The sequence below is a fragment of the Aulonocara stuartgranti genome (genome assembly GCF_965226115.1).
Source record: "Aulonocara stuartgranti genome assembly, chromosome: 15".
Lineage (NCBI taxonomy): Eukaryota > Metazoa > Chordata > Actinopteri > Cichliformes > Cichlidae > Aulonocara > Aulonocara stuartgranti.
Window position 1 is genome coordinate 4233222 of NC_138951.1, and position 24717 is coordinate 4257938.

Here is a 24717-nt window from a genome sequence, read left to right on the forward strand (position 1 = left end):
CAGATAGAGGAAATCCAACCGTAGAAAAAAAACAGCAAATGAGGAACCCGTGCATTCATAGATGTTTGATCTGTTGGTTTATTTCATCACTTCTTTAATCATATTTTTGTATATAATTTTGCTGCACTACACACTCTGAGCACACATAGTGCATTACTCAAAAATGCTTAGAAATTCAATATTTCAATTACCAAGTAGTCCATACTGCAATATAACATTTTTTTATCCTTTCTAACTAAAATGTTAGTCTACTAGCACTTTGAGAAGAGTTCAGAGTTCATATTGAGCTCTATTTACACATTGGAGAAAACAGCATTCGTCCTCACAGGAAGGTTAAATGTGTTAAAATCCATTTAACTGAGCGGACATGATAGATTACTTTAAAAGAAGCCTGGATCGTGGTTCCAGGAACCATGAAATTTGGTAGAAAATGTCTTTGTTTCTGCGTCAGTCTACTGTACAATCAACTCCTCTGCTTAATACATGTGTACACCATAATTCATGAGTGAATTAGTAAAATAAACAGCAAATAGAACGGGCTCTTCCTGTCTCCTATTCCTCTATCAGCAGGCTCATCAGATCACTGTTGTGAGACCCATCTCTTGGTTTGACAGACTAACTCCACCATTTCACCATGGTCCAGCGAGGGTACTCCTTAATCGGCTCTGTAGACCCTCGATGAGCTGGTGGAGCGCTCTGTGCAGAAGCTGGTTGAGAACTGGTTAATGTGGTGGCTCACTGAGGCAGCAAACTTCAAACGGTCGAGTCTTTCCAAGTGATGATAAACTCATCATAGAGACATTTAACCTTTGCTCGATAATTTATTGCCTCAAATTATATTTATTGGTATGTTTTATTCAAGTAAATGAAAAAACAAACAAACATTCAAGTAAACATGAATTCACCTGAACAGATAACCTGCTGAGATTCAGCTCTTAATTATTTGGTCCCACCTCTCCCCATTCACATTTTAAAATGTCAAAATAAGTTGAAAGCGAACCAGTTTACACCAGTAACCAGACATTTGGTGTGGTGTAGAGACCCGGAGTTAGAGACTGAGAGAAAGAGAGAGAAGGGGTATACACAGAGGATGAGAACTTAACTGCTCTTTCAAATTATAATTAAACCATCTCCCTTAAGAGTCTTTTTTCTGACTTTGGATGTGCTGAATCTCAGAATGATGGAGTCGTGCCCTCTGTCTCAAATCTGCCTGCACATTCTTGCTATTTTGAGTGCATTCACACTGACAAGTACAGCTACGTGTACAGAGCACTGCAAGAACCCAGATTAATTCTCACAGTTAGTGGTTGCCATCTTATCTAAACCACGGAAGGGACCCCCAACCAATTTTCATCCAGTGGGAGGTGGAGGATATATCAGGAGTGCTGACTGTGATGCGAGCTAGCTAGTATCAGCTGTTGATTCTATCTAGCTGGACTTTTAGTCACTGAAGATAAATGCGTTGCTAAGTGTGATGTTTATGTGTGTTAAATAGTCATGGCTGGAGCTTCCCACATTCAGTTTGGGGACTACACTACCCCGTCACAATTCAAACCAATTCAAATCAGTTAAATTTTATTTATATATCTCCAAATCACAACAACCGTCGCCTCAAAGCTCTTTAAATTGTAAGCCCTACAATAACAGATGAAAAACGCCAACAATCAGATGACCTCCTATGAGCAAGCAATTGGTGACAGTGGGAAGGAAAAACCTCCAGCAGAACCAGGCTGAGTGAGGGGACGCCATCGGCTGTGACCGGTAGATGGCGGCGGGATAAACGAAGTAAATACTGCACTACATGGAAGTATACCCAACTTAAAGTACAGCACAGAACTGCTAAAAACTGAGGAAAAGTAAGGCCTTCAGCATTTATGAGTCTGCTGATGAAGCACAGGTGTAAGGAACCTAATTACCAAGTGAAATGTTTCGATAAAATAGAGAACGACATATGTGCAGCGACAGTCGCAGAGAAAACAAGATTACGGAAAATCTCATAAAAAACATATTACAGTGCAGCTCCATTAAAATGCCCACAAACCATAGATCCTAATTAGTTTACAGCAATTACAGGAGGGACAGTGCCACTTACATCACTCGCCCATTCAGCTGTCACAGAGCAGCGTACGAGCCGCTAAATCCCAGCATGCTTTGCTCCAGGCATGCCACTCAGTGGTGCTGTGTTCGACATATCTGCTTTAATCTGATCTCGGTGGGTGGCTGTAAGACTGACAAAAGCAGCAGAGGTTGGCATACAGAGAAGCAAACTCAACACAAAAACAGCTGAGTGATAGTCGAGTGACATTATGAGACATAATGACTGAGGAAAAAGAGCCGGGAGAGGCTCGGATTAATGCGCACCGGATGGATTTAAAAATGTGTTTAACAGTCGCGATGCAAGTTTGTTACAAAACTTTGTAGGTGGCATCTTTGAAGTAACACCTGCGCGACAGACGGACGGAGAGCCGCGGTGCTTTAATAGACTTTTCACTGACGTTAATTGTTTTTCTTTCATCGGCTCGTCTAGCCGCGGAAGGTCAGCGCGTATAGACGAGCTTCTTTTTCAACTGCTCTCAAAAGCCAACGCAACCTGCTCATCCGACACCTCAAGTACACTCAAAAAAAACAAAAAGAAACAGAGCCAGGTACTCACTGCATACTGAACTTTTCTCCCCAGCTCAGATTCTCAATGCTATAGTGCCAAGTACTGCTATCAACACAAATTTCTGCTTCAATCTCAAAATCAATTTTTACAAGCGGCACTTTCATTTTTTAGGGGGTTTACAGCTTGGAAGGAAAGACGGTTTCGATGTGTGGGTTTTGAGGCTCGATGTGAATTTTGATTATTTTAGTAAGCAGCGGGAGTTTAAACTGAAAGGTGATTTGTTTTGCCTCAGCAGTATGCAGCGGTTTCTGAAAGAAGATTCGAGGGCAGCGGAGTTAAGGAAAAACACATATGGTGCAGGAATGCTCGCTCATAAGTATGAGCCCCTATAGTGTTGCTTTGACATCTGCGCTACACATGTGTGCCATCCATAAAACTGCACTAGGATCACTTTAATCGTTTTACATGCACACTAAAATGCACAACCTGTGGATCATCGTAGAGCTTCCTGGATTGTGTCATTAAAGCCAGGGCAAAACGGTGAAAACCAAATCTCCATCTACAAGAGCCCGGATAAACACATAACTGCAGATGACCTGTAGCATGTCGGTAATGGCTCACTACTCGGAATCTGTATTCGCCCTGCCATCTCTGCTGAAAGACAATAACCTTTCGCATAAATGACAGCGCACTCCTGAATCCCAGTTTAAGTGGAAAATGCAGTTAAATGCTTTTCTGTGTCTCATGCATGCAAACCCTGACATCTTTGTCACGCCTGAGAACGGCGGCGGACATCTGAGACGCCGTACATAAGCGATAGGTGACATAATGAGATGCACTCTCTGGATGGCTATAAAGGCTCGTGTCAACATTTATGCAAATAAAAATTTGGCAGCAAGTACATTATAACGCAGTGGCACTGACCGCTGATGATAAGGAGGTACATCTGAATTCTTTGATAAGAGTCCCTGTTGGGAAATTAATTTCGGCAGAGGACATTTGGTCCGTACAGAGCTGCGATGTAATTAAGGTTAAAAAGGAGGCTTCATACCAGGCATGGAAATTGCTTCCTTTTAAACGTATCTGTGAATCTGACAGGGGCTGGAACGGGGTGGACACGGGATATTCACAACATCGGCGTGCTGCTTTACTTTTTTATTTCATTTTCTTTAAATGATGCAGGACAGGAAGCGGTGACGCTGTCTAACAGCTCGACCCAGAAAGCAAAAGAAGAAGAAATCCTATATACATTTTCTTTTTTTTTGCCTGCAAAACAGCTTGAGTCAGCTGAAAAATGGAAAAACGTTCAATCAAGTTTAGCAGACAACAAGGAGGAAGGAACAGCAATAAGTCATGGTTTTTATCTCCATCTCTGATATTGCATAATGCATTGTGTAGGCTCTAGTTTATATGCGCATACTCTGTATCCTTGAATACAATAGCTTGACCAGATGCAAACATATATGAGGAAAAAATACAAAGATAACAACCTTTTTTATAGTCGCTTCTGTGGTACGTGGAGGAAAGAGCAATGTAATAAAATACAATATGTTCTGCAAATATGAAATTACCTATGATTCTGTTCCAGAAGCACACACTGTTTTATATCTGAGCTCGAGCTGAGCGCTGCTCAAGACATTAAGTGAAACAATACACCTCATGTGCAGCGATAACCATCTTACAATAGCATGCCAACTAATGACGCAAACCAAGCTTTGATTTACGGGTCGTGACTTAACGTTATAGCCGGAGCACAGATGCCAAGCATAAAAATCAATACGACATTACTTGCATGGAGGCCGGGCAATAGGGGACGTTGAGGTGTAGATATTCTTAAATAAGACAGCTGACATGACAGACATACTGTGTGCTCTGAAATGGCAAAGCCCGCTGCTTGATATCATCAGGCTGCAAGACGTTTTCACCGAAAGGGGGACACGAATGTTTGGCATGGAGGGCTGAGGCGAGGCACGGCTGACAGGACTCTGTGCATGAGTAGATGGATGGACGGACAGCTGGCGATGCTGAACATTTTTCAGCTTTCTCTTTGCATCATATTGCAGCGTTATACTCGCTTTCCTCGCCCGAGTTGGCAATTTAAAATGGGAACTGAAGGGGTCTTTCAATAAACTACCCGGTAAAGCCTATTTATCGACGCTTCTCCAATGCAATGATTTTTTTTCTTCGCGTGGACGCTTTTGCAAATCCCGGTATTTCTCCAGCTCATGGGTCTAATCAATGAATTGCAGCCGGCAGATAGCATCAGACTTATTGTTTTTGTCCCAGCGTGCTCATCCTTGGCTCAGTGATGCACACGCTGCAGAGACTGATTTATTTTTTAATTTCAGTGATTTTTGTGTGTCTTTTTTGTTTTCTGGTTAAACACAAATTTAAACAAATTAAGTTTTATAACCCTGAGCACTTTTTAAGGTGGAAGGTCAAGTGACATTTTGAAGCTGTAATGAATACAGTACGTTTTTTTTTCTAGCCTATTCAATTTACAGTGTGCTATTTGAAATGCTGCACATAAGAGCTTATAAAACCGGTCATTTAAACATCACTATGAGCACATGACGGTGAGCCAAAGCAAGGCTGCCTCGCACCTTTTAAGCTGCAAAGCGGAGAAATTTTATCTGCTGAGCCAAACGTGAGCCGACAGTTTTTAATGACTTTTAAATATTATTGCCTTTATTGTAGTCATCTGCTCCTGATTGAGGACATTAGAGGTAAAGTGGTAGGGTAGTTTTTTTTCACCCCCATTCTCCCTTATGATGTGATCATACCGTGCAGTCCCTCAGGGCGCTTTAAGGAAAAGCGACAACACCGATACCATGAAAATGCCAGCATGCCCCATTCACAGATATTAGCCTCAATGGCCTGGATAAGATGCCATGCTAAAACCCCTGCTGCGTGTATGTGTGCACGTTTCTGTGTGTCAGCCTCTTCCGATTCTATGCTCCTTTAAACCACGGGCCGACCCCCTGCCGCGCCGTACGTCTTAATCACTCCAGGGGCGTGCAGGAGACAATGCCTCACTGTTTATGTGACAAGAATATAACCGGGTACGTACGACAGCGCGGGTCGCAGTCAGTGTTTATGAATGTGCGTTTATGTTCCGACTCTGTTATGGTCTGGTGACAGCATGTGAATGGGATCCCCGTGCTCCCACCCCACCCCTTTCTATCATTAAAGATGTGTGTGTGTGTGTGCTGTGAAGGCCAGAGGTTGTCTTATGAATGGCACCAGGCCCTGACCTTGCTCCTAACGCCCCCCGCCCTTCCTACACACCTGATTATTCTCAACCAAGACAATATCAGACATGCGCTTCATGGTGCCCAGGTCAGAGGTCATGTCATTAGTGCCATTATTTTCTGCTTAGAACATTACTTTCCCCAGGACTACCCCCCTCCACTACACTCCCAACACTTCCTGTCTCTGCAGCTTAATACTTCAGCGCGCTGTGCCCCAATGAATGCCTTTCTAAAGGTTTTTTCTTTTCCCCTTCGTCGGCAGGTGAAGACACTCTGTTTTAATAATAGTGGCAGACGTAGGGTTTTTAAAAACACTATGAAACATTACATAAGGCAACTTCTGCTGTACTCCGCTGAGTTGAAGTAAGTGGTTGTGGGAGATGAGGCACCTTTTTGCATTTAATGTCTTTATCCCGTCACAGTGGGACAGTCCATTAGGTGAAGGAACATGTGTGGATAAGCACAAAGTGTAATATTACAGACTTTAGTTAAAGGATAAAAAGGAATATACTCCAAGCAGCCACAACATTAAAACAACAAAAGCTGAACAATCTAAATGCTATTTTCACCTGGGATTTTGGCTTCAACAACAAATAAGCTGCTGCTGCTGAATGCGATTTTGAAAACTCAAAATTCAAATTCAAATTTTATTTGTCACGTACACAGTCATACACAGTACGATATGCAGTGAAATGCTTAGACAACTGCTCGTGACCTAAAGGAAAAAAAAAAAAGGAAGAGGCTATGAATAAGATAGGAAATAAATATGAAAAATTAAAAAGGGTAAATTTAACTAGGAGGGAATAAAATATAAATTAAGGTTAAAAATGAAATAACTGTACAACACAAATTAGAATGAAGGGTAAATTTAACTGGGAGAATAAGATAAAATATATAAATTAAAGTTGAAAATAAAATAACTGTACAACAAAATACACAATATAGAAATATATAAGAATGTATGAAGAAATATAAATAAATATATACACAATGACAGCAGCTGTACAAATATTAACTGGAAATGAAGAATATAGTGACCAGTGTTGTGCAATCCACATTATGTCTTGTGCAGTGCAAATATGCTTAAAGTGATTTAAGTGATGAAGTGAAAACAATGTCCAGAAAGTCCAGTGTGTGTGTAAGAACCATATGTGTGGGTCAGTACTGTGTGGTGGTGTGATTGAGAGACCGTATCGCCTGCGGGAAGAAGCTCCTCCTCAGTCTCTCTGTGTTGGTCTTCAGGGAGCGGAATCGCTTTCCTGACCTCAACAGAGAGAACAGTCTGTTGTTGGGATGGCTGAGGTCCTTCACGATCTTCCTGGCCTTGGTCCAGCACCGCCTACTGTAGATTGAGTGCAGGTCAGGGAGCTCGGAGCGGATGGTGCGCTCAGCTGACCGCACAACCCTCTGTAGAGCTCGTCTGTCCTGCATGGTGCTGTTCCCGAACCAGGTTGAGATGTTTCCCGTCAGGATGCTCTCTATGGTGCACGAGTAAAAGTTCCTGAGCACCTTGGAGGGCAGTCGGAAGTCTCTCAAGCGTCTGAGGTGGTAGAGACGCTGTTGGGCCTTTTTCACCACGGAGTTGATGTGACAGGACCATGACAGGTCCTGCGTGATGTGAACTCCGAGGTATTTGAAGCTGTCCATTCTCTCCACTGGGAACTCGTTGATGACGGGGGTCTGGTAGTTCCTCTCCTGCTTAGTGCTGAAGTCCACTATCAGCTCCTTTGTCTTACTGACGTTTAGAAGGAGGTTGTTCCTCTGGCACCAGTTCTCCAGATTCCTAATCTCCTTCAGGTAGGCCGTCTCGTTGTTATCAGAGATCAGGCCCACCACGACGGTGTCGTCAGCAAACTTGATGATGGTGGTGGAGCTGGTAGTGGCCACACAGTCATATGTGTACAAAGAGTACAGCAGGGGGCTCAGAACACACCCCTGGGGGGTTCCAGTGCTGAGAGTGGTGGAGGCTGAGACATGTCCGCCCATCCTTACTGCCTGTGGTCTGCCAGTTAGGAAGTTGGAGATCCACTGACACATAGATGAGCTGAGTCCCAGATGCTCCAGCTTGGTGGTGAGTGTGGAGGGAATTATGGTATTAATTATATGGTATTATGGTATAAACTCTTCTTTAACCTGTTTTGTTTTATTCCTGAGTTTTGTTATTACTTCCTATCCTACCACTCTGACGCACCCTGTTGTGTTAAAGCACTGTGTGGTTTGATAAAGTTAATTATGGTATGACTGTAGGCTGCTTTATTGATCAGCGGTGTCATCATCTCTGAAATTTTCCAAGACATCTAAGTAAGAAGTATCATTCTCTAAGGCTGTGGGCAAGTCACACAGAGACCTCTGGCGTGACATGGCGTTTTAGCATGTACACATTCTGACATCCACCCGATCTCGATGCCTGTTGCTGTAATGCTAACAATTTCTCCTTCCTTGAATCACTTTGGGTCCAAATTTTCAGATAAAGTTACTTATTCAGCCATTTTTACTGTTCCCACCACATCAAATTTAAAAACAGCTGTTCACTTTTTAATTAATGCTAATATCTTAATGTATCTATAGTGTAAAATCTATACTATTAAATGAAATATTAGCATCGCTGAAGGCTAGATTCTAACTACATTGCTGGCTTGAACTGAACTGTGCATAACGACATTGAGCCCACATGGTAACATAGAAAAAAGTATTTTCAAGTAAGGATATGAATATCTTTGGGAAGGTTGTTTGTTATTTATTTATTCTTGACCTTGGGACATTCAGAAAATAATGTAAGAATAATGTAAACCCAAGGTCTGGATACTGGCTACAGCATCTCAGTGTCTTCAGTGAATGGAGTCACAGAGCCAAGGGAAAGATTTATTTTTTAAATCTCATTTTCATGGTAAATATATTTTTCCTGTTACATTTATTAAAAGGAAAAAATTACGTCGTCTTTGCTGCTTGAAACATACCAGCGTTTAACAAAGAGAGAGAGAGCCTAAAACGAGTGCAAAACATACATTTTCTTTGAATCCATTAATGACGACGAGAGATTTCCTGCTCAGTCTAAAGTCAAGGTTAGCCCTTTTCGAGAGCACAAAACTGGAACTTCATGTTCAGCTTAATCAAGGTGACCACCGGGATTTATTAGTATTCACTGACAAGAAGGAGTCAATGCACACGCCTCACAGCAATTTACTGCACTCCTCAACAGGAGAGATGTAACTTTCTTTCTCATTAGCCGCTGCAGACACTCTTCCACTCTTTTATTTACCTCCACCCCTCAACCTTCCTCCACAATAGCACAGAGGATGGGCTGCCAGATGATAGCACCTTTGTCTGAGCGGCTCTGCGTGGCTACCGGAGGGACCCGTTTTCCTCCTCGCAGAAGCTTGTCATCTATCATTACTTGAGGCGGCCTTGAGAATGATTCTGGCAGACAGCTCAAGCTTACCGTCTGGGGGCCCAACATAAACAGCACACTGCTGGGCAAACAAGGGTGATGATGACCATTATTTCCCAAGATATGTGGTTTAAAAAGCAAACAAACAAACAAAACTTTATTGAGTTTTGTTGGCAGGCAGTGCAACATTTCTGATCATTAGAATTCGGTATTTTCTTTTTCCTTTTCACATGTTGCTGTGTGGATTTAGGGCACATCCACACAAAGAATGTCTGGAGCAGATAAAACACTCTAGATCTCTAACTCTTTTTGGTTGAAATTTGAACAGCAGCATTCAGAAACAAATAACCACACCATGGCCCCATGAAAATGCAACTCAGCGTGCTACTCTGAGCTGAATGTGGTGCAGTTTGTTTGGCGTAAAACAGTCGTACCAACTAATGGAAAAATCCCCAAACCGCTCTGAGCTTTATGGGCACATGGAGACAGATGGTAACACCTTATAGCCAGCGGGTAACCACTAGCTGTAAGATATTCCCATAGACACTTTCAATTAGTGGGTAGATGGGTTAAATGCAGGGTATCAAATAGTGGCCTTCAAAGGTTTAAAGACCATTCTTGTAATATCACCGAAAGCGAAAGATTACTGTTGGATGTTTTAGTAATCCAACAATTAGTTTGGACTGGAGTATAAACACAACATAATAAGGCAAAGGTGACTATGGCTGTTCTAGACGACCAACACTATCACAATGGCCTGGTGTTTAATTCAAATAAAAGATTTTACTATTTAAATACATAGAGGGTGGACATATTAATAAAAATAACTCAATCTTTGACCAGTTGGGGGTAGGGCTGTGCGATATGACCAAAATCTCATATCCCAATATAAGAATTCTATCGTCTGATAACGATATAAATCACAAAAATTTAACATTTTCTGTAAATTCTGTGAATCTCGGGCAGCTCGACTTGCGTGAAGTGTTTCCAGCTGGGCGTCGTGGACCTGGAGTCGAGTGTTTTAACCGATGCATGAAACGATACATTTTTAGACATAAGTTGTAACAGCCGCCGTTTTCTTTGTGAGTATTTATTACACGGCGTGCTGCGGGGAAAAGCCTGCTCTAACGTTTGAGTCTAAGGTTTATTTTTTAGCACCTGACGGCTCTTTTTTAATTCTCATCCATAAATAATCTGCATCTTTCATGTGATTCAGTTTATTTTGAAAAGTCTCAACAGGATCTTGAGCTTTATTGTGAAAGGCTTATGTGGAACATAAACAAGCGGACACGCGATGATGTTACCGTCGTTGTTGCCAACGACAACGCATAAAAACAGGCGCTTGTCCGTCCGTAGTGTGGTTATATTAAATATAAGAGAAAGAGAGAACTTTAAGACATTAATATAGCCACTACAGTGACCATCAAAACGATGAAAAAATATTGCCGTAAAGAGTTTATTTTGCGACACCACGAAACAAACGATAGCGTAAAATGAAACTATAGATGTTTTTATATCGTCATCCGATATATATCGTTATATCGAACAGCCCTAGTTGGGGGTATTTTGTTGGCATGGTTGGGTGCATTTGTCCATTTAGAAAGGATACAAAGGCTTTCTGAGTGAACACCATTCCTGTCCTGAGTGGAATGATCTCTTATGGCATCAAGGGTTTAGTGACTGAGTTTTTTTATAGTGACAAAATTCTAGAAATTTTGAAATTAAATGAATTTCCCCTTTTGCCTTTTAAAAAAAAAAAACAACTATTGTAGTCGTTTAAAGGAACTCCTAAGGTATTCGTTTATTTATTTTTTTTAAGTATTAGAAGGTATTAAGAGTTTCTTAAAAAGAGGAAAGAAAATGCAGAAAGGTCAAAAGTAATGAGCTGCTTAGCCATGAAGCTCCCAGCATGCAGTTTTTGTGCTGATGCTAATGCTAGAGGAGGTTTTAAGCCCTGTGGTTACTGAGTCAGGAGAACACTGGTGACTTTCACCAACTAAACACCTCACCACTCAGTGACCCCACTAAGTAACTTTACATGATCTTTGCAATAATAACTCCTACTGCTGATCAAGTAATATTTAGGAGACAAACTGACTTGGCAACAGTGGCCTCGTATTTAGTGCGCTCTGTAGAATGACTGAGTCTTTTCAAATGTTTGGAAGGGCAGACAGCATGGCCACCTGGGACTGGGACCAGAAACACCAAGGCGAATTTAGATGAAAAGGGGCGGTCCAATTCTTTTGTCCATGGAGTGTAGTCTTGAAATGACTGAAACAAGTCAATAAAATCCTGCAGTGCAGCGTTTGCTGATTTCTTCACGTCATCCCCAAACTAATGCAATTATAACTTGTAAAAAAGAAGCGATCACAAAAAAAGCAACTTTATAAATGCTAACAGTGCATCAGTGATGATCTCTGGATCTGGATCTCTTGCCACCTTCGAGCAGCACAATGATCACACAAACAAATAACAGGCCTTTCACACTCTCAAACCGTGACGCAGTTCATTTCATCACAAGGACTGAGGACAGCTGAGACATTTCTCGCCTATTAATATCAAGTAAATTGAGAAGTGCAAGTGTAAATTGGCGTTATAGGTTGCCAATTTCGTCGGCTACTGTAAAATACGACTTAAATTTATTCAAGTGAAGTTTTCATTACATGAAGCAGTATTCATAATGAATCCATACACTGACAGAAGCTAATTTCTAAAGGATTAAGCATATCAATCTCACTGTCACCGAGTCCCTTCTTTGCTCAGATTTCTCTGACAAAGCTATAACTCCTTGCCAGAATTTTTTAGGCCGCGTTAGCAGCTCCAAGAATGCCTGATAATATCTCAACCCACTCAAATCTCAACACTTGAACACTTTAAGAAAACCTTTCCCGAACAGCACTTGTATTTTCAATCTGCTGCATTAGACTGACCAAAATGTAAACACTCTACTCCACACCTGGCCCACTGTGAGCTGTGGCAGAGCATTTCTGTTACTTAATAACTAAGCAAAGAAATTCCTGATGCACAAAAGCCCAATGTTACGCTCAACTGGTAATTACCAACTCGTACACTACTTGAACCAAAAAGTGGTAAACACCGGTGGTTAAAAATTCCAGCTGTGTTATTAGACTTCAGCACATGATGGACTGCAGGGAATGGCCTATAGCACCGAACTAAATTTAACCTCAGACTACAACACACAAGTTGCAACTGTGATCAAAGGGGAGGCATTTAAAATGCATTGAGGAGTACAGATGATTTGCCAAATCTAAAAGCAGGATGATTCTGGGCCACCTTCCACAAACCCAACACCATCGAGTGATTTTACACCTGGAGCACCCCAGTGAGATATGAACCCAGCAAAGAGCACACGTAATGAGCACCGTTCATTAGTGATGCACTGACCCAAGACAGGACATACACATAATCACACACACACACACACACGAAACCCCGCCTCGATGCCTGTGGCGCCCATGCCTGGTCACCTCACTCCGGGATCAAAGCCAGTATGTCGTTCTAATCAGTCCTCACAGTGGGCAACCCCATTAATTCAATTCTATTTCATCAGCGGTGAGCAGACCACCGGAGGGGTCTGCACATTCCTGGGGTCCCGCGGTCCAGGAGTAATCCTATCTCTTAATGACCCGAGATCAGACTCTAGCCCAAGTAATTGCTTCGAGACCAACTTTGTTTTGCTTGCCGACATAACTGCGAGATCATCGCGGGAAAGAAACAAAGACAGACACAACTCATTTTATGGACATGGCAGGGAAGTCAAGCAGAATTAATGACACCATATATCAAGTAATTCCAGACAATCAACCCCCCGCCAAACCAGGCCAACACTACACGTTATGCACAGTAAGCTGTATCAAACAATCAAGGTTTTGTCAGCTCGCATTAGAGCATAATCAGATTAGATTTTTATAGCCCTTCTCCTCTACAGCAATATCGTTAGTAAAATTTGTGAAATTAAAATGGCTCCAAAGAGTTTCCATGGAAAAAAACAAAACAATAAAAAGACATGGCAGAATATGACTGACTCATGTTTTATTGTGCTTTTGTATTATGCCGTGTGGCTTGTCGGTGGCTTATTGGGACTTAAGATAATGAGCTTTTCATATCTTACCGTACCTTTGGTCTCTTGTGGATGGGGATGCTCATCACAGACAAATTAGATCTTTTGAGTATTGCTGTCTACACCTGCAGAAACAATAACAGTTGGTAAATGGGAAGGCTTTGAGAGAAAAAAAAAAAAAGCACTGCTATAAACGTGGTCCTAATACTCTGGTGTTCTCAAAAATTAATAAGAAACAGGTTTCCATTCACTCAAAGAGTATGAAAGTGAGGACAGATCTACACACAGACGTACTATTAATGGCTCTACAACAGTCCCGAGAGAATATCGGAGGTCAACAATAGACAATTGGCAGTGGGAGACAGCCAAACTAAACATATATGGCTGGAAAGCTCCTTGGGATTAGTAGCAAACAAATGTCTGAGTGAAAATGTGAGGAAAAAAAACCTTCCAATAATACACAAAAGTGAAAGCTCTGCTCTTTTTGAGATGACGACAAAGGAGTTTTTGCATGGGACGTGACACTTCAAAGGGCCTCATTGTCGCACGTAACAACAGAGCTGGTGTTGGTAAAAACAGCGATCATCTGACTCCTCGACGGTGGCAGCCTTTGGAAGTCACCACGTCTCCTTCTTTGTTTGTGTCTGTCTGTTTATGAAAGAGTACGTGCTTCTGTTTGGAATCTATGCACAATGACATTTTTTTGCTGAAAACAAGTGAGGGGGGGGGAAGGAAAAAAAAACTTGGTAGACATCTTTTTATCGTTTTGATCACCGCAAATAAAAGAAATAAAGATCAATTTGGCAAACAAAGAGGCTTTAAACAAAACAATCTATGGTGTCGGGATTTTGTTGTCTTTTTGAAAAAAATTTCATGACCCTTTTGCACGGCAGCGTACAATTAAAAAATAAAAAGAGTATAATCACATTTTTGTGGATTCTCTAATATCTGAAGACGGGGCTTCAACAAGCAGATATCCACCGCAGGTCACGCAGGAGCCGTTTCCACAAAATGTTAGGTGAATTAGCTGATGCCCCTGCAGCACACAATAGGAGATGACGCAATCCCACTACCACATTTACTCAGTTACGGTTTAGATAAGGGTCTTGCCTTAGTACAGGTAGAGCACAGGAAGACGGTTTCCTAACTGCGTACTGGACATCACACAGGCTTCGTACAGACTAGAAAACTGGCAGATTAAAGGATGTCTGATCCGACTGCGCCAGATATTGTCAAAAGCACTACTGTCATGTAATATATATAGTATATACGTATACATACATTTCTCAGAGCAGCCTACATAAACCACTATGCAATACAGCCACACTGAACTTTAAGAGCTGCCAAAAAACCCTCTTGTTCTACTTTCACAAAGAGCATTGCCTTTTCTTTTTACCGACACACCAAACATGCACTGACATCGTAGATGACGCAGTGTGAGAAAGAACAAAAAGTTAAATTAGGCTCCCTTCATCGGAACAAAAAAACACTTCTGTTTACACATTTCTGCAAGTCCACATAAAACTCCAATACAAACGAAAACGCGCTGTATTTAAGCAAAACACTGTTGGTGCCCTTTTATCGCTGTGATTGTTAGACAACCGATAATCACAGCATTTGTGTACACATTTTTGATGTGAAGCTACATCTCTCTTTTCCTTTACTGTCCCTCTGTGAGCTATGCCACGAACATTTTCTTCTCCTTCAAAATAATACACCGATATAGGTATATTAGTTCCCAGGATGGGCAAAGCAGACGGGGAAACGTTTTCAAAAAGGGAAATGTTATTGAATGCTCATTTATCCTGTTTCGCTGACACTTCCACCGAGTCACGCGCATCACGTCAGACTTTCTGCAGGGCTGGATCTTGAGTACATTTTGTCTTTTTTTAAAGATGAAACACAGTGAATGAAAGCTTATTTCTTTATTCTTGGGGTGAAGGGAAGGAAAAAAAGTCTGATTGCATTTGTGATGTTGTGCAGGAATGGAAAGGGCTACCTTGCCAAATCGTTCTCGAGAGGATGATAAAAGACAACAACTCGCTGGGTTTTAAACATTTTTTTCCACCATCAATTTATGGGGCTAAAATACATCTGCTGTTGCAGAGTCTAAAAAAAATAAATAAAATTTGTGACATATGGCTGTTTATGTAACAGTGCCAAAATAATCCAGAGTGAAATCTCATTAAAAGTTAGACCACAACCAAGTGTGCATATATAAGAAGTATATTTTAAGAAAGTCATAATGAATATGCACCCGAATATGATGTGTTTTGGTGCTACCACCCATTTTCTTTATGGAACGTAAGATTAGAATTTTAACGACATAAACAGTCAATAACTTCCAGGCAATATTGTATATATTGAGTTTGATGTGACAAAAATTACCAATACTTATTATCCGAACCAAGCGCATTGGCACTGGTGTGTAAACGAAAACCTTGAATTTCTTTCTCGTATTTTTTTTTTAAAAACAAAATGAGTTGAACCCCCGTAGGAGAAATGTTTACTTTGGCATGAAATTAGAGATGTTTTCCATTAACTCCACACAAAGGAACATCATTAACCATCTCATTGACTTCTCCCTATAGATTTATATTTGCTCTCTTCCTCTAATTGTCTACGCATTTGTGATGAAATTCGAATACTTGCAGTCCAAAGGCCACTCCTGAATGACATTTAACATACTTAATAACCTTAAAAATGAAAAATATCACTGGGATAAAAAGGTGAAGCGGTACAACTTTCAGTCACTCGCTGCCTTACTCAAATGATGTACAGAAAAAGTTCTACCGTGTCCGTTATTGTAAACTTGTCAGAATGAACCCCAGTTATAAATCATCTACGTAATTATCAATTGATTGAAGCAGCTAACTGTGAAAACCACATGGAAGTATAATACATCAATTTTAATGACATTTCTTAATCAGAACGCTGAGCAATCAGCAGAGACCAATTAAGGCCTGAGAGATAGAGACCCGCCATTAATAATCACACTTGGCTGCCATCACATTGGCTCCATTCTCAAAAGGGTGTTTGAGCAGTTTTGAAGTGGACTATTCATTTCAGGGTAAAGGTATTGCCGCAAGACTCGAGAGCTGCAGCAGGAACAGGAAAGCAAAGTAAAAAGAGTACGGCAAAAAACTGCAAATGCCGAGCAGCTTCACGTTATGGCCACGCCGTCAAATGACTGGTGTGACTACAGTTAAAAAAAAATTCTCTCATAAAAATCAAAGGGCTTCTTTTCCAAGTGGCAATGAATTCTTGTCCACAGAGGAGGGAATGGATAGGCCTATCTTACAAACGCTGAGAAAAAGAAAATGTCTACCCTTCAAAGCTATAAAACCACAGCGGGGCCCACGGGCACAGAGCAATGACAGATATCTTTACAATGCCACCTTCATCTGCAGCCTTATTAACGTTATGGTCAGTTTTATTGCGGACAGAGTCTGTTCATCTTTGAATGCAAAAACAGCCAAGCTGCAACGCATAAAACGTACCAGGGGCACAGAGACCAAGCAGCAACACTGCCCTTTATGTCTTTCCAAGCAGGAGTTTTCTTCTCTCTGATTTTCACTTTGCATTTGCTTGGCTGCTGATATGAGTGGCAATTGCCTGACTTTTAAGTCTACTCCAATGAACTGTGTCCATGTAAAGAGAGGTTAAACAGCCAGGGTTGCATCTGAGCGAAGGCAGTTGTATAACCAAAGTCACTGTCATTGGCGTTTCCTTTTTAAGCTTTATGCACTAAAATCTTTCTCACGCACAAAGTCTTGAATGATCAGGGCCCATCATATCATAAAGATGTCACACTACCATATTATCCTAATAACAAACTTCCCTCTCAGACTGCAGGCTTAGTCTAAAGCATTTAAAAGTAAAATGGGAGGCAGACCCTTCAGCTATCAGGCCCCTGTCCTGTGGAACAAGCTCCCAGTTTGGTTTTGGGAGACAGACACCCTGTCCAGTTTTAACTCTTCGATAAAGCTTATAGTTAAGGCTTGATTAGGTGACCTGAACTTTGCCTTAGTTATGGTGCTGTAGGCTCAAACTGCTACAGCAGCAGTCCCCAACCTTTTTTGCGTCACAGACTGGTTTATGTCCGACAATATTTTCACAGACCGGCCTTTAAGGTGTCCCGGATAAATACAACAAAATAAAACCAGAACCAGAACAGTACCAAAAAAGAAGATTTATTCATAACACACGGGGAAAGACCCAAGGAAACCAAGTTAACGATAAAAACGATTTAAAAAACTGATAAAAATGCAGAAAAACACAAATTTCACCTCTGTGCTACACGACTTCAAGTGAGGCACTGAGCACTTCTGTTCACTCCCCGTGTGTTTATATGCCACCAACATATCATTACATTTTTGTCTTCTTACTGTTGATTTAGACTTATGCAGTGAATCTTTGCAGAGTGTGCGACATAACCTACGTAGGTGGTTGAAATCGTTGCCAGCACTCATACTTTTGTGTAGCGTTTTATGTATTAATTACATTGTGGTCGTGTTTTATATGCGGTGCCAGACACGACACAAACAAATAAAATGCTGGTACATTTTTCCCATCCTGCGCCCCTGCTCTTTGTTGTGGTCATTTTCTTTTTGTTTTCCTTTTTTTTGGAGGGGGGAGGCAAACATATTTGTCCCTTCAGATTTTCCACTTCTTTGTAAATTCCCTCACGTCCATTCTGACGGTTTCAGCGACCTCCCTCCAGGAATTCGCTGCCATCTGAGTCCTTATATTGGAGCAATGATTATCATTCCTTATTGAGGCAATGATTGTTATTCTCACTGATAAATTAAAAAGCTGTGGTGAAAAAGTAGTCGGAACACACAGGAGTCATCAACAGTGCTGAACAGGCCAGTTACAATAGCTGTGGGCTGCATTAAGACATGTAGATATGATTTCTAGGGACGTTCATGTCATGTTACGGCATAAAGTTTCAGAGGGGTTTGCGGTTACAATGTACCTATGATGTAGATTTAAAACAAAGTATAAAGTATACCCTACGAGTCTGCGTCTCTCTTTTCTCTTTCTCCTTGACTCTCAACCGATCACGGCGGATAGCCACCAATCCCTGAGCCTGGTACTAACAGTGGTTTTCTTCCTATTATAAGGGAGTTTTTCCTTCCCACTGTTGCCAAGTGCTTGCTCGTTGGTTGTCAGGCTTTTATCCAAATATACTAAATTCATTACCTTATGGCATAAAGTGCTTTGAGGCGACTGTTGTTGTGATTTGGCGCCCTATAAATAAACCTGAACTCAATTGAAAATTGAATAGAATATGAGCTAATGTCAATAGTCCAATTTTGATAATGTGGTGACCCACTTACACAGAGTTTAAATGAATAAAAACAGCCCCTTTTCCTTTTTAATTTGTTGCTGGCTGTCATACGGTAATTACTAAATACAATTAATGACCCTGGTCATTGTGCTGCAGGTATTTATACAGAGAAAATCTACTGCCAACGTGAATTAATCAACAGGGGAGTGCATGCATCGCAGCATTAGGATGGCTGGGATGGTGCCAATATTTTATAAGCTGCTGTGGCCCTTGAAAGAATACATCCGAACTAATGCAAACAGGTTGTAAATAGGATAATATTACAGATCCACATCACACCAACTGTAAACACGTGATTTATGTACCCTCTTAACTCAAAAAGCCACCTTTTAACTCGCGCAGTTGGAGTATGCAAATCAGACATGGCTGTAAGTCACTGTTATGTATACTACAATTAATTGTGAACGATTTACATATTTAGTGCTCACTGCAGATAAATGATTCAGAGGCTTCCCCTCAAACAGATCCCTTCAAAATAAATGCATGGTGAAGGACGAAGTAGGAGTGGCATCCCCAGATTCAGGTAAGAAGATTACTGGGCAAACCCCGCTTTTAGTATATTTTCTTGTTAATACCAAGACAAATGGCAATTTAAAAAAAGAAAAGAAAAAAAATCCACCCTGAGGCACACAGCACATAGACTATACACTGCAGTTACAATGTGGCACCACTGAAATGACAGTGGCAAAGCTCAAATGGTTTTATTGTAAATTCCCATGGTTCTGAGACAAAAAGCAAGTGAAATGAGTTCAAGTGACTTCAGTGACCGGTGAAATTTGTTTTCCTCTTGAAGTAATTTGAAGTCTGGTTTGCCTCAAGCAGACAGAGTTAGTTTGAGTCTGACATTCCACCTCAAAACCTCTTCCAACAGGCCTCTCTTTAAGCTTGGCTTCTCCTCAAGGCAGATTCAATTATTCAATTTCAAATAAATGATTACATAATGTGTCCGTGTCCTTTTAAGGCCCGGTGCACTTCCCAAACAATGTCTGCTTTAGTCTCCTTTTTTTAACAACTTGGACATAGCTTGAATAGGTTTTGTATTACATTATAGATGTTTATTCCAAAGCAGAGATAAGATAGTGAAGTGCACCTTATTAAAATGAGTAAGGTTTATAAAAGGGATGCCTGGGGAGCTGTGGCCGTCAGCTGCGGTGCAGAAATATTCCTGTAGACAGGCTTAATGGGGGCCTGCATAAACAGGAGGAAAAATAGCAGTGGTTCTGTTGGTTGTGATGGTCTACAAGATAAAAAAAAAAAAAAAAAAAAAAAAAAGGATTTTCCATGCCTACCTCTTTCACAGCCCGCTCCCTCCCTTGATGGTGCAAACCTACGGCATCATCGCATGGGGCTAACAGGCTTAACCTGCCCCCTGCGGAGCCACTCACCACACAGCCGCCTCCCCGAGTGCAGCGGCCCTGAGATGTAGCCTCACAGGCTTGAGTCCAAACCAAATCCTCACCCCGTGTCCCCAAACATGTCAAGTGAATTTAAACACTCTATGTGGGTATTAGCATTAATGGAATGGTCTTCAGTTTTCCTAACAATGCTTTCTCTTTTTTTTTTTTGGCAGGAGGACCAAATACTTTCAATGCCACATTGAACAAATGCAATCGGAGCTAAAGTTACTGGTAAATTTAGAATTTAAGTGCAGCCCTTGGCCCTGGTGTTATGGCCTAATGGCTCACAGCCTTTTGTGTAGGGTGGTTCAGATTCCTGGAAAGCATAGCTGTTTGACAACAAAACACTCATGCCACGTATTACATATTACAGCCACAGCAACACTATGACAACTTAACACTTTTAAAGTCAGCAGATTAAAGACCTAAAATCATTACACTAACAGAAATCTTACTGTTAGGTGTTAATATTGAAATATGTGAAAAAAATACAAATAAAACTGAAACATAAATGTATATTAAAGAACCTATTCAGTTAAACAGTACCAAAATTCCTAACTTTCATAATCAACAACATAAATACAACAACAGAAACTAAGCTTTGAAAGTGATCTATTAAATCAAATCTCCATGGATGCAGGAGGTTCAGAGCTTAGTGCATTTTGAGACCATTTGAGTCTCTGAAAAGGGAAACTGCAGGCTTTTTAGAAATATGATACCAGCATCACTAGCCCTTGAGCGACTGTGTTCAAGAGGGCAGCTGAAGAGACTGCTTTTCATAGTTCACTGATCTCTAAAGAGCTTGGGAAGCACGGCATTTGCTCATGGCCTTATGCCCCGTGTGTTAGCAAGTATTTTATGCTTTGTAATGGCCAGTTACGCTAAATATTCAGCGGCATATTTAAACAAAGACATCACTGTCCCAGAAAACCAATAAGGAAAGTTTAAAGGCTCCCTTAAAAGCTGCGGGAGAATAATTCAGTACTATCGGCAAAGAAAAAACTTAATGTGGTAAGTATCTGATCCATCTTCATCTTTGTCCTTGAAAGGCATCTCCCCTGTCAGTATTTAGAATAGGATTTTAGTTTTCCCTGAGATGGTATTCAGATTTACAGCAAAAATGTTTTTAAAATGTGCGTTAAAAAGACGTTACAGCTACTTTTTTTTAATAACAAGTGTTACTTTTAAAACAACTAATGGAAAAAACCAAAATGCTTTGTGTTGGAAGGAAAACGAGGCCTTTTGGTCATCCTGTCACTGAAAACGCCTTTATCGTGTTGATATCAAAGCAGGACACGGTAAACCAAATCAAGACAGATCAAGCATTCTCTCCACGCTTGCTATCAAGCTTGAATACACTAACAAACATGGCCAACACAAGCTGAAACCCATCTTGATCAATGAGAGACTTAATATTTGTTAAAGCACTGAGTTAAAGCAAGCTTGCATATGAGCCACAGAGTCATTAGCATACAGTGGAGCCCAGGTGGAGCTTGAATACGGCTGTTATCACGAACCGGGTGTAAATGATCTAAGGCTCTGCTGATATATGGCCTTAACATTGGTCTTGGGTGGTACAACTACAGGTGGACTGCTCCTGAAGGGACTCGGTTAATGCCCCATGGCTCAGACCACATTTGGAGGTGGTCTAGATGGGGATACCTCCCCAATCTTTAAACAGTCTTTAGACAAACGTGTCCTTGGACACATTAAAAGATGGCCTGCTCTAACTAACCTGCTCCTTTTCCAGCAACAAACAGCAAAACAGTTGGTGGAGTACACGTGGCAGACTCTTTCCTGCAAAAAAGCATTTCTGGATCCATCGAACAATTTTTAACCAGAACCAAATGCAAATCATCAAAAATATATTCTTCTTCAATTTTTTAAACCAAGCATTCTAAACTTAATCACACAACTAACAAAACTACATATGTTTCTGTCAAATGAGGCGAGAGATTCATTGTCTTAATTATATGCAGACTGACCGCGTTAATGCAGCCAGTCAACCTCGAAAGCACAATTCCACAATTCGCAATAGCCTGTCAGAGTGGGTCTAGATTTGCTTGACATAATAATGGGTAACGGGTCCAGTACCAAACTGAGCTAGGTAGGCAGGACTTTAATATGTAATAATATAATAATGCAGGACTCTTATTATTTTTATAAATGTGGAAGTAAAATCTGTTATAAAGTCGTCACCCCAGATGTTTGTGATGAAGCATGCCAGGTATGATGAGGACTAAATTCTTGCTCCGTGCTGCTTTTAACTGCAGCTCCCGTTGTTTCAGCATGACTGCTTGAAAAGAAAATCTAAAAAAAACTTGCTAAGCAAACTGACCTTGAGGTCAAGTTCAACCTGTACAGAGATTCCATGCTTGCAATTTGCTAGCAGCACAAGACCCAAAAAAATTAACCTAAGAAAAAGGAAATAAATGCACTAAGAGTACAAAAAGCTACCCGAGTACCATCTAAGTGGCTATGGCAATTTAATACAGTGCTTAGTGAATTGAAATAACGGTTCAATTAACACAAAAACAGAAGCAAAAAAAAAGGAGCAATATTATGAAAACTGCTGGGTACACCGTGTTCAAAGGAGCCACTAGCATCAAAGGGTTAGCATGAAATGTATACATAATGTACTGCAAGCTTTCTTGCTGAAGGAAGTCTTTACAGTAAATACAGTAAGCAGTAGCATGCAATAGATTTATGTTTGTATTGACAGAGGAGAGACATTAATATTGTTTTCTAACTTACGACAAGAAAAGAAACCACTAAAAATATTTCCTGTAATAAATGATTTCTTTAACGAACAAAACCCATAATTATTTTTTTATTATTATTTTAAAAAATAATATCACATTTCAGAAACATAAAAAATATATATATTTATGAAATGCAGAGTGCATCAAAAAGAATAATTCAATTTCAAAGTGCTTTAGGTCAAGCCATTCACCCGTAACAATCGAAGCACATACAGTTAGAAAGAACGGATTCGTGACTTTCATGTGGTTGCTGGAAGGTGGCATAACAGCAGTGGCTACAGTGACCACAGACAAGTTTGACTATTGTATGGACATATGCAAGTGTCCGGAGAGGTATGCCTTGAGCAATAGTTAAGTTTTGTATGTAAAAGTTTATATTCAGCCATGTACTTTAAATTTTACTGCAATTTTCCTTTTTTTTTTTTTTTTTTTTTTTAAAGAAAAGTATTTTGAAATTGGATTAAAAAAAATTTTTAATACCCTGTCTGTGTGTGCTTAAAAAAAACAAAACAATATATAATCAATTTTATAAATCATTTAATAACGACAGTTGTGTCACATTAATTCAGTAAAAGATTTGTTAACAAGAAAATAAAAAGATTTTGAAGCTGCAGATATTATTGCTAAATTCAACTCACTGTCACCTGATTGTGTAACAGGCTACAAGAATCTGATTTCACATTTCAAAATCTCACATTTCAGATCCCAGTGTGTGGATACTGTTGTTTGAATATACTGGTGTTTCTAAAGGGGTGCACGTGTAACCCCCCCCCAAAAAAAGAATAAATAAATAAATAAAAAAAAAATTATTCACATACTCAAAGCAGCCTCTATGAACACGCAGAGAGAGCACAGTATAAATCTGCTAGAGCAATGTGATTACAGAAGAAAGGATACCCTCTTTAACCTTGGAGAAAATAGAGTTCATTGTGTGCCAAAGAGACAAAAACATGCACAACTGCTTTTCATTCTCATTTTGATTGGGGGCGGGCTGGTCCAGATTGGCCTTCTAATATCCACTGCTCCAACAGAATCAGCGTAATTGCCGGCTACTTTAATATTTTGCTTTGGTGAGCAGGCTGCAGATAAACAGAGGCATTACATGTACATTAGTTTAAAAAAAAAAAAGAAAAAAAAGAAAAAGAACAAAAGGAGACACTGGAAATTACTTCGTCTTACCCAAACTGCTGCCGAATAGCTATATTTATCTGACTGCTGTTACATGAAAATAACTCAGAGCTTGGCTTTCTGCGGTTATATTTATTGGCAAGTTTGGCACAGCTTCTGCTTCCTCGACTCCTTGAAATACACGGTTGATCACCGGAGGCAAAACCAAGTGTATCACAACTTCATCCAAGTACAAGAAAACACTGTACAGCATTTGATCCTTTCTACCTCCTTAGCCTGCATTTAGATCACACATCCCACACCGGTCAAATTATACATGCTTACCCCGTGTTCTCCTTCTTGGAAAACGTGGTGGAAAAAAAATTATAATAAATGGCCTTGAGCTGCAGTTTTGTAATTTGCTGACCATAACAACAGGAGTCGTTTTTCGCTTTGCCTTTGCTAATAGGATAAATGCCTCTGGGTAATTTCTAAATGAATTCCTCCGGCCAAAGCGGTTCCCTAGACCAACCTAAATCACATTTGATATAGAAGGATTATCCCTGATTGAGTTTATTGCAAAGAAGCTTGTGACAAACTGAAGAGACGACAATACTTCCACAGAGGTAAGGCTTGCCTGACAATAAGGCTCTGTAGCTTAACACACGCTACAGAGTGTGTTAACACCTCTCCATGTAATGCTGCTGTGTGATCATCCACCTGCGGTGACTGGTTATCCTAAATGTGCAGAGCAAGAGTTCTCCCTCGAATGC

General features: G+C 40.5%; 1 protein-coding gene across 13 annotated transcripts in view; it reads right to left on the reverse strand.

The window, feature by feature from the left end:
- The window catches only part of klhl29 (kelch like family member 29), a 271614-nt gene that overhangs the window by 229173 nt on the left and 17724 nt on the right, over window positions 1-24717 (reverse strand). For 5 of the 13 annotated variants that reach the window (XM_082506534.1, XM_082506528.1, XM_082506535.1 and 2 more), the window contains one exon: window positions 13382-13450. The exons of the other annotated variants lie outside the window; for them this stretch is intronic. The gene's annotated coding sequence lies outside the window, so the exon portion shown is untranslated. The remainder of the gene's footprint in view (window positions 1-13381; window positions 13451-24717) is intronic. 13 annotated transcript variants of the gene reach the window in all.